Source organism: Mirounga angustirostris, unplaced genomic scaffold (assembly GCF_029215605.1).
Source record: "Mirounga angustirostris isolate CCGP_5_RB_7025 unplaced genomic scaffold, mMirAng1.0.hap1 SCAF_1, whole genome shotgun sequence".
Taxonomy (NCBI): domain Eukaryota; kingdom Metazoa; phylum Chordata; class Mammalia; order Carnivora; family Phocidae; genus Mirounga; species Mirounga angustirostris.
Genome location: NW_026991709.1, coordinates 187,308,561 through 187,320,692, shown reverse-complemented (window position 1 = coordinate 187,320,692; position 12,132 = coordinate 187,308,561).

The window sequence follows — 12,132 nt, the reverse complement described above, 5'->3', positions numbered from 1 at the left end:
CATCACCTCCTTTGGGTAACCAACCTGACCCCATTCCGCAGTAATCCTTCTCAATCTGAGTAGCTCAGATGGAGCTGATCACATTTATTCCTTCCACCAAAGGGTAAGGTGAAGGTCATGGCGGGCGGGTGGGAGGAGGGGGAGTTGGGGAGAGCAGAGCGTGGTTCACAGAAAACGAGCTGGATCAAAGCACTCCAAGCTCTTTGGCCATATGATTGGTTCAGGGATGGGCACATGACCCAAGCTAAGCCATTCCCTTCAGGTGTTCTGTGAGAGAGACCAAAGGAGATGGTCCCTCCTTTTCTACGATAACAAGCTATAATGGTAGTGACGTGGGGCTGCTGGCTGCCCTGCCCACTTAGGAATTAAGTCAAACAGGGGCAAGCAGAGCTGAGGGATGAAAAGAAGAAAAGTGCCAGCTGGTATTGCATCACAGAATCCAATTTTGCCTAAAGCCACCCCTTAGATTTGCCAGTTCAATGAGCCTTTTCTTATTTAAGTTCATTTGAATTAGGGTTTTGTTACTTGCAGCCAAAGGAGTCATGGCTAATTCATAAAGTTCATTTAACAGATACACTCTTAAACTACCAGAATAAGAAAGTGAAATGAAAGGGATAATAGTCTTTCATTCACTTGTAACTTGGAGATTCTCAGAACCAGAGCCACGCCAGCCTCTGCTCGACCGGCATCAAAACTGTGCATGCAGCCCACTCCAGTCATTTGAGGACTTGAAGATGCTTAGCCTAGAAAAGAGGAGACAGGATATGCCTGCTGGGCTCAACCATGGGAAAGTCTATTTTGTGAAAAAGGGGTTGGACTCATTCAGTAGAATTAAAACTCAGACCAACAAGTGCTTGTCACTCAGAGAAATTTTCTATACAGTGTAATGGATAAGCTTTCTAACAATGAAAGCCATCCTAGCAGATATAATGTGACCCTCTTCCAGCAACACCACTTCCACTGAGTGAGAGGTTAGACGAAATGACATCTGAGACACCATCCAACTCTGATTCCTTGATTCAATCAAAGTACGGTCATGATGATGATATTTGTAATTTATCATAAATCATCTTAACCTTTCAACAAATCACAAATCAATACAAATCAATCATATAAAAGGAAGCACAGAGGATGGGAAGTGTCAGAAAAGATTTCCTAGAGGGGATAATACTTGTACCATTTTAAATACAAATGCAACTTGGTTTATGTTACACCATGTTGAAAAACATTGCATTCAACTCTAATTCTTTAAAAAAAAAAAAACTATTTTCCCTATAATATCTTTAAATAATGTCTTTTAAAAAATGTAAATACACTTATAATGAAAATATGATAAAGTGTACTATAAGCGAATACACATTTTCTCATGTCTTGGGTGTTTTTGTAAGCATATAGCTAGTAAGCATTAACACAGCAGTGTATACTAGACAATCTTAGCCAATGAATGTGAGTCCCCATTATTGCACACTATCCTTCACCTCTGAGTTGAGCGTATTCTATAAAACGGTTGACCTCTGAATGATGCAGGGGTTAAGGGCACCAACCCCCTGTGCAGTCAAAAATCCGAGTAAATTTGACTCCCCCAAAACTTAATTACTAATAGCCGACTGTTGACTGGAAGCCTTACCAACAAAAAAAATCAATTAACACATATTTTGTATGTTCTATGTTTCATGTACTGTATTCCTACAATAAACTAAGGTAGAGAAAAGGTAATGTTATCAAGAAAATCATAAGGAAGAGAAAATACATTTATAATAATGTACTGTATTTATCTAGGGAAGAAATCTGTGTGTAAGTGGACCCACGCAGTTCAAATTTACATTGTTCAAGGGTCAACTGTACACGTTTTTGCTTCTCTTTCTGCCATTATTTTGAGTACCGGCAATTTATTTTGTGTCCTCAAAAGCATTTTTGACACGCAATGCTTAACAATGCATAACAAAGTGAAAGCACCATGCCAGACACTAAACTGCAAGTTTTACAGAAGTTCAGGGTGCGTTCAAGAAGTGTTTAAGAAGACAGAATCAGGCAAATTGGAACCGAACAATATCTTTTGGCATTATGAAAGGCAGCATAAACACCACTGCAGCCAGGGACAATCAACAAAAAATTGTATGGAAGTTACTTGGAAGAAATAATTTCTTCAGAAGGCACATCATGATATAGAGTTTGACAGAGAGCAGAAGTGTAGTTGCCATGTGAAGGACTGGGACACAACTCCATGGGGACAGTGGTAAGAAGACCCAGTATAGCACTGCTCACAGTAGCATTCCCATTTTTAGAAATGGAACACCCCATCCATCTCCTGCCTTCCCTCTACACAGGCTTTTCGAGTGCTGCCAACCAAGAGGGAAAGGCATTCAAGACAGAACACATATGAAAAGGAAAAGAATTGTAAAACAAGGCATTTTAGAGAACCGTAAACAGTTTCATGTTACTGGAGAGGAGACTATGAGGGGGAAAGTAAGAAAATGAGACTGGAAATGTAGCCATATTAGGAAAGCGCTGATAAAACATTCTCTTACATCTAGGACTTGACCTGCTAAACAATGGGGAGCAAATGATTGGCTTTAGCATGCACGTGATATAATCAAATTTGAATTTTAGACAAAAATCTCTCTAGAAGCACTGTGGAGGCTTAATTGGAGCTGGATATACTCCAAGAGGGAGATCAGTGGGGAGGTCACTATTAACAATTAGATGATTTTTTCTGTTCTGTCAAATTACTAAATTAAAGTAGTAGTAGTAGTAGTAGTAGTAATACACATCCCCATGGTATAATAAATGGGTAAATTTCCCCAAAGCTATTTGCAATATGTAAATCAAGTAAGAGTTTTTGAAAGTTCAATACAAGGAGTTCATGTCCTTTGACCCAGTTATCCTATTTCTAGGAATCTACAGTAAGAGAATAGAGATGTAGACAAGTATTTACTTAGTGATATTCCTTCCTATAGCCTTATTTCTAAAAAATTAGAATTTTAATGTTCAGCAAAAAAAATAATGGTTAAATAAGTGAAATATGCCACTGCCATTTAAAATGTTTCTAAAAATATTCAATGACATGGAAAATTGCCTGAGGAATAATGTTAAATGAAAAAGTACAACACAAAATCAAACATACAGTCTTAGTCTTCACAAAGGTATATACATTTAAAAACTGGGAAATACATAAAAATGTAATTGCTGCCTATCCCCAAGTGGTGGAAATGTTAGTGATTTTTATTTTCATCTTTCTATCTTTCTGTATTTTTGATTTACTATCATGAACATGTATTACTCTTGCAAACAAGTATTAGGTTGAATCATCTGCAATTGCCTGCTATGGACTGAATCTCATTATCAAAATTCATCTGTTAAAGCCCTAACACTCAATGTAATGATATTTAGAAACCAGACCTTTGAGAGATAATTAAATTTAGATGAAGTCATGAAGGTGGGGCTCTCCTGATGGGATCAGTACCCTTATAAGAAGAGGAAGAAACACCAGTTCTCTCTCTCTCTCTCTCTCTCCCTCTCTGCATGAGCCCAAAGAAGGGGTCATGTGAGCACAGTGAGATGGTGGCCATATATAAGCCAGGAAGAGATCCTTATCAGAATCTGACCATTGTAGCACTGATCATGGACTTCTAGCTACCAGAACAGTGAGAAAATAAATCTCTGTGGTATAAGCCACCCAGTCTATGGTACTTTTGTTATGGTAGCCCAAGTTTACTAATACACTGCCAAAATTGACTCCAGAAATGACAATTCCATACAACTCAACCTACTTAAAAGAGAAATAAAATAAGAGACAATAATTGAAAATGCCCTTGCAATGGATGCTAAGGTCCAGAACTAAAGCAATAACAATAAGGATGAAAGATGCAAAGGATATTAAGATAGTATGTTTTATAACTCAGTAATTGATGGGATCAATAAGATAGTATTAGTAAATAAGAGAGAGCATCTAGATAATGAGTCCAAAGTTTTTACACTAAGAAAGTGGGTGATAACAATGGTTACTATTCATGAGAAAACATATTTAGAAAAACCTCTTTGGTAGCTAGCCTCTTAGATGGTCCCCAGTAATCCTTACCTCCTGCTACCCACAGCCTTGAGTATACATCGTTCCTCACGTATAGTTTGGTCAGGAATCTACCTCATGTATAACACTGCAGAAATGATGGTGCACCAACATCAGAGATGAGCACTCTGGAAGAAGCCAGCTACCATGTTGTGAGGGCACTCAGACAGCCTATGTAGAGGTCCACATGTTGAGAAACTGAGGCATCCAGCTAATAGCCAACAAGGAACTGAGGTCTGACGATGGCCACACAAGAGAGCTTACAGGCAGATCCTCCAGCCCCAGTCAAGCCTTCAGATGACTGCAGCCTGAGCTAGCACTTGACTGTAACCTCATGAGGCACTCTGAGCCAAACCACCCCACTAAGCTGTGCCTGGACTCCTACCCACAAAAACTGTGAAATAATAAATGCTTATTATATTAAGCTGCTAAATTTTGAAGTAATTCGCTACAAAACAACAGAAAACTAATATAACCAGAGTTGATTAATTTGGTCATCTAAAGAGATGAATATTCCTTGAGGACAGGAGTCATGTCTTAATATTTAAAGCCTCTTGGTGCATGTAGTACATCGTCTATGTTCAATAAACATACTGCAAGCTAGAAAGGTAGAAAGGAGACTGGAAAAGCCGGCAACGTAGTTGGGACACCTCCTGGTGGGGACCTACTAAAAGGTCATAAGATATAAACATTCAAGATAAGGATTTGTTTGAGAAAAAATGTGGTGAATGACTTTAGTGCTTGGTACTTCTTTAAGGATGTGTATTGCTTGTAAGTGTACTTTAACAACCTTATGTGCTTTAGAAGCCCATAAATCCCAAATGACTCCAAATTGTAGAGTTCTAAACCTGTAACTGATTTCCTCGTATAGAACAAACTTTGGAAATTGTGGGCCTAAAATTTTTTAACTATAGAAAGGTTTAGCAAGATATTTTTCTCCAAAATCATTTCAGTACTTTAGGTAATTTGGAGCCAGCAATTTTCGGCCAGCTTTTCCCTTTTACTTTGGACTACAGCTGACCTTGATTTAAAGCCCAGAGTTAGTGAAATTCAAATTTTTATAGGATATTTCACAAATTATATGTGATGCAATAGTCAGTTCAAGAAAATTCTATCTTTTGCACCGGGTCCATAACTGTTCTTTATTGTTCTATAAACAATTGGTCCCATTAATGCCTGGACACATATTAGAACCAACGAGAAACAGAATGCAATGGACTAAATGTTTGTGTCCCCCCAAAATTTATATGTTGAAATCCGAACTCCCAATGTTATTCAGAAGTGGAGCCACTGGGAGGGAATTAGGTCATGAGGGTGGAGCCTTCATGAATGCAATGAGTGCCCTCATATAAGGGACTCCTGAGACCTCTCTAGCCCTCTCTTTCTGTCTGGGGGGATACAAGAAGTTGGCAGTCTGCAACCCAGAAGAAAGACTCACTAGAACCCAACCATGTTGGCCCCTGATCTTAGACTTCTAACCTCCAGAAATGTGTGATATAAATTTCTGTTATTTATAAGCCACCCTGTTTATGGTACTTTGTTATAGCAGCCGGAGCGAAGATAAAGAAGATGTAATAAAGAAAATCAGTCCATTTAAACTGAGCATACAGACAATGGTATCTGGTATCTATTTAGTCCGTTACTGAGATAATCCCAAATACACACACACACACACACACACACATCCCAGGTTTTATAAAGCCAGCTCATATTCTTTTCATCCCGGGGCTCAGTGAAAAATAGAAGGAACTTGTGAATCTCTGGAATACATTGTATGCCTGGTGAAAATGACAAGAAAAAGTCTGGGGGTGCTCTTCCACGACCCCCTTATTGAAAAGTAAGGAATGAAAATCTTGTTTTCTTGCCAAATGTAAACAAAAGTTCACATGAAACATTTATGTCTCTGGATAGAACCACAGAAACTGAGAAGAAAGAGGCAAGCAAGCCAAGGAGAGAATCCTCTGCTCATCTGAGGAGGTCCGGGATCTTGAAACTTTTTTCATTTATTACAGAGTTGAGTTCCATTTGACATCCCCTCAACCACCCAACCCTCTTAGCTCTTGCTTCAAAGACTTCTTAATTAGGGACAGCAAATAAGAATTTCCCTTCCAGAGCACGACTGGTTTTTCTTTATTTTACATCATTTCATAATTCACTTTGATATTCCTTGTGCTACTTCGATATAATTTGCAACTTTCAAACATTGGAAGATAGTTAGCATTACCATGTAGATTTCACTTAACTAAATCATAGGCAGTTTTTACCACCTTTAAAAAGAAATGGCAAGAACATCCTTGACCTTGTATCTTGCTGTAATTAAGATATCATCTCCAATGTTTTCCTCTTGCAAATCAATACATAAAATATGAATTGATAGAACAAATTCATTCATACTGAAAAGCAAATAACAGCGTATTCCTCCTCATTCTGTTGCAAGCAAACGGCACTGATACCTGTGTGACGTTTAGAAAAACATCTGACCTTTCTATGCCTCTGCTCCCTAATCTGTACTCGGATAGCAGTTCTTACCCTTAGGACTGTTGTGAGGACTGAGATTATGTGGCTCTCTCCCAACAACAGACAGTGTTATGTGTAATATCTCCCAGGCACGAATAGAATTCTTTGGGCTTCCTTTTTCAAAGAGTTCACACTATTCCTTTGTGCTTCCTCACCTAAAACAAGCATTATAAGAGGGTTTTATTGATTTATTTTTAGATTTTGGATTATAAGCAGCTACTGAGTTACAGCATTGCAAGACACAATGGCCAACACTGCGAGAGGAGGTATGCAGGAATGTACATGTATGCACGCATGTGCAGCTATCTATCTATGTATTCCACATTTGCATATATGCAAAACACCAATGGTGTGGTAAAGAAAGGCAGAGATATTTATACTGAAGCAGATTACTTGTATATTCACATATTTTGTTGTTCTGGTTGGAAGAAGGCATGGTTATTCACATGTACAACCATGGCCAAGAAAAAAATAATGTGTATACACTGTCCTTTCCCTGCCAAAGTGACTAGTGCAGACAGTTCATTCCTTTGCCTCTTCTCTTTACGGGCTTACTCCCCACTTCTCCGAGAGAAAGCTTGAGCTTAATTCAGGTGAGGCCGAAGAATAAAATAAAAGAGCTCAGGCTCTGAAGCTCCTTTGATTTGCCTTTAAATACAATGTCTGCTCTGTTTAGCTCTAAAACCCTGGCTAGGTACTGAACTTCTCCGAGATCCGTTGACTCTTCAGCGAAAGGGGAATAATGAAACTAGCCAGCTCCATACAGTTGTAACAATGATCAAATGAGATAACATAGGGACAGCACTGTGCCCATCATACAGTAAGCACTTAACAAAATGGTGGTGGTGGTGCTTCTTGCATGAGACAGGATGTAGGCTCTAGCTGCTGCAGTGAATAACAAAGACTGAAACATAACAAAGGCAGAATTACATTTCTCTCCACTCAGAACTGATATGACAGCTCTGTGGTGTCAGGGACCCAGTTCTTTTTATCTCATTTTGCCATAATCAAGTGGTAGCTTCTATCTCTGAGTCCCGGATGGTTCTTCCAATGTCTGCCATCTTAACCTCAAAGGAAAAGTGGAAAGAGGCTGGGTAGTTATTTGTTCATTTGTTTTTCTGGCTGCGTATTTTTGTGTAATAAACCAAAAACATAGTGACATAAAACAACAATTAATCATCTCTCATGATTTCTGTGTCACAGGAACTCAGAAATGGCCCAGTCAGGATGGCCTGTCTCTGTCCCACAATGTCGGGGGCCTCATTTGGGAAGATTCAAAGGTTGAAGGTGACTCAGTGACTGAGGGCTGGAGCTAACTCTAAAGCTTCTTGACCCACACGGCTGATACTTGATGCCAGTTACCAGCTGGACCTCAGTTGAGGTTGTTAACCAGAACACCTAGCTCTGTCTTCTCCGTATGGTTGTTTGAGCCTCCTAACTGTACCATGCTAAGGTTCTAAGATAGAGTGACCCAATGAAAACTAGGTGGAAGCTTCATCACCATTTTATGAGCTAGTTTCAAAGGCCAAATAGGGTCACTTCCATAGCAGTTGCAAACCTGCCCAGATTTCTGGAAGGGGGAGCATAAACCCAACCCCTCAAAGGAAGAGTGTCAAAGTCACAGCATACAAAGATCATATGGGGTGAAAGACTGTAGTGGTCATTTTGGGGAAATAAAACCTGACACATGCAGCCTGTGATTGATATGGCAACTTTATCATAGTAATTATTTGTTCATTCATATTTTCAGTAGATATTTTTTGGGTGTCCCCAAAAAATATTTGAAGCTCCATTCTAGGTGGCAGGGATACATCGGAACAAAAGCAAATCCCTGCCTTCGTGGTCATTACATTCTAGCTGGGGAGACAGACAATAAACAAACACAGGTATTCCCCACTTTGCAGAAGTTCACATTACGCCACCTCGCCCTTACTAAAGACCTACTCTAGTACCTGTTCTCATCAACCAAAAGAAATCTGAAGAGGGGATTTTCACTTTAATGAAAAAAAGATGAAAAGCAAAACTAGTGTTCAGCATTTCTGTTGCAGGAAGAACAAGAGAGCTGCTCTAGAAACAGTGCACACCCTTGCAGCAAGTGACCCACCAAGCTCCTTCCCCAAGAACTACACTCCGCATCTCAGGTCAAGCCGCCAGAGCTTGGAACTGTGTCTGTGAGCATCTGTCCTTTATCTCCATTTACTCTGTGTATCCATTAGCAAGATGTATCTTAAGGTATTAGAAAAGCCTAAGAGAGGCTATTTTGGGGGCCTGGGAACACCCCAAAAATTTTCCATAGAAGTTAATGGTAATTGCTTCTCCACTTTACACCATTGAGGTTTACGAAAGGTTTCATAGGAACGCTCCACTTTCAGGTAGTGGGAGAAACCTGCATATCATACACCCTTGGGTAGTGATGAAACACTGAAGAAATGAAAGCAGAATAAGGGCACAGCATGTAAATGTTATTTAGATAGCATGGTTTGGGGGGGGTTGTTTGTTTTGTTTTGTTTTGTTTTTAAAGGGCTTTCTTGGGAATGCAAGCTGGTGCAGCCATTCTGGAAAACAGAATGGAGGTTCCTCAAAAAGTTGAAAATAGAGCTACCATACAACCGAGCAATTGCACTACCAGATATTTACCGCAAAGATACAAATGTAGTGATCCAGAGGGGCACTTTCACCCCAATGTTTATAGCAGCAATGTCCACAATAGCCGAACTATGGAAAGAGTGCAGAGGTCCATCGACAGATGAATGGATAAAGAAGATGTGGTGTGTATATATATATATAATGGAACATTACTCAGCCATCAAAAAATTGAATTCTTGCCATTTGCAATGATGTGGATGGAACTAGAGGGTATTATGCTAAGCGAAATAAGTCAATCAGAGAAAGACAATTATATGATCTCATTCGTGGAATTTAAGAAACAAAACAGGATCATAGGGGAAGAGAGGAAAAAGTAAAACAAGGCGAAATCAGAGAGGGAGACAAACCATAAGAGACTCTTAATCATAGGAAAAAACTGAGGGCTTCTGGAGGGGAGGAGGATGGGGGATGGGGTAACTGGGTGATAGGCATTAGAGGGCACGTGATGTAATGAGCACTGGGTATTATACAAGACTGATGAATCACTAAATTCTACCTCTGAAACCAATAATACAGTATACGTTAATTAACGGAATTTAAATTTTTAAAAAAGAGGAAAAAATAAAAAGGGCTTTCTGAGGAGGTGATGTCCACAGAGACTTCAGTGGTGGTGTGGACCAGCCATACAAGCTGAGAAGAGAGCATTCTAGGCAGAGGAGATTGGCTGAATAAAGGTCTGAGGTGGAATGTACTTGGCTTGTTCGCGGTACAGCAATAAACACTTGAGACGAGGTTGTGGAGATGCTGTAGACAGGAGTCAAGAGTCTGCCCAGGGGCGCCTGGGTGGCTCAGTTGTTAAGCGTCTGCCTTCGGCTCAGGTCATGGTCCCAGGGTCCTGGGATCGAGCCCCGCATCGGGCTCCCTGCTCGGCGGGGAGCCTGCTTCTCCCTCTCCCACTCCCCCTGCTTGTGTTCCCTCTCTCGCTGTATCTCTCTCTGTCAAATAAATAAAATCCTTAAAAAAAAAAAAAAAGAGTCTGCCCAAAAGAACTTTAGGCCAACATAATGAGCCTGGATTTTATTCAGTGTTTTTAAAGCAAGAAGAGTAATGAAATCTATAGATAGATGATAGATGATAGACAGATAGATAGATGATAGATAGATAGATAGATAGATAGATAGATAGATAGATAGATAGATAGATGATAGATAGATAGATAATAGATAATTTGTCTGGTTTCTTAAAGATCATTCTGGCCATTACGTAAGAGGGTAAGAGTGAAAGCAGAGGTTATTCCAGTAGCCCAGGCAATATAGAGGAGAATAACCCTGGCGATGGAGAGAAAGAGCCAGATTTGGAATCTGTTTGGAAGGTTGGGGCAACAAGACCCACTGCCAATTTGGATATGGGGCATGAAGGAAAGAGGGACATAGAGGACGACTGCTGGGTTTGAGGCTCTGGTTTGAAAGGAAGTCTCTCCGGCATCCCAAAGCTAAAGATAGTACCATGCCGTGGTTCAGATGCCCCAACAGAGACTCAGGGTCAAAGCCTAAAGACGGTGACACCCCAGCAATGACCTCAAATTCCTCTCATTCCTACCGCCTGGGGGCAGAACAAGCCCCACACCCTGAGATTTAGCTGGCAGCGGGGATTACTCTTCTCAGATGAGGAAAGCAGTAAACTCAGAGCGGACCAGGAATGGGGAAGGTTATTTTTGCAAGTAGCAGGAGCACAAAAGGATTAGGAGCTCCCAGAGCAAAGCACTGTGGAGCCCAGAGGAAATCAGGCCTGGTAATTCCCTAGGAATCGTGGCCTTTGTTTCATTTATGCCAGGCACCCAGTGGGCATTGCCTAAACACCAGTGACTACAAAAATGATGTTGACTGGGCAGCTCTGCCACTCATTGGGCCAATTATTTATGATCGTTCAGCTGATTTCCCACTCTGGTAATAGTCTTCAATTTTACTGCAAACACAATTAAGGCACACTAATGCAAATGCTTTAGCACCACAAAAATAGATCTTACCTCCCACTGGATGCCTTTATGCACTGAATTTGTGGCTAAGAGACCCATTATCAAAGTCCCAGGCAGGGATCCCCTGCTTGCAGATGAAGGCAGTGTCGGAATAGTCAATAGACCCAAGTCAGTCCTACCAGTGTAGGATGGAGTCTACATTTTCCCTCTTAGCAATCTTAGTCCACTTGTTTCTCCCCTAGCATTTTATTATAACGTCCTAACATATATATTTTTTTCATTTCAAAAACTGAATCTCAATTGATCCAGAATGGCAATCTTCTATTTTTACTTGCTCTCCCATGCACTCACTCTCTCCCTTACGTTTCACACTCAAGTCAAACTGAGAAGAAAAAGTTTGAAATTACATGCCTTTTCAAAGTCATACAATGGAAACTTTTTTCTTTAGAATGTCTATTTTTTCCTTTCTAGATTTTCCCTTAGTGTTTATTTCTCAATATGATTATGGAATGTTGTTTCTAGGTGTCAAAAAAATTTGCAACTTAGATCCTACATATATCACCACTACCCTTCTCCACCAATCCCAGCTGATGGAAAACAAATGAGACAAGTGCAAATCTGAAGTAAATAGTAAGGACAGACTGGCTTCCCTTTGTGTTACATTGCACCCACCAACCTCCACTCCAATCCCCTTAATTAACACATAACCAGGGAGGGCAATAATAATGATCCCAGAACATGTGTCAAACAGGAAAAGAACTGTGAATTCTCTAAATCATAATATCCAGGACCAAATGAAAAAACAGTGGAAATAATCCAAACACCCTCCATTAGCACAGTTAATCAATATTTGATTTATATCTCTTTGAGACATTTAAACCATAGATCTTTTTCCCTACCTTAGAGATCTCTCAAAGACAATTTTGCCAAGCCACCCTATGTGTGACAGATAATCTCAAATCTTTCTCCTGGATGTAATGGTCTAAGC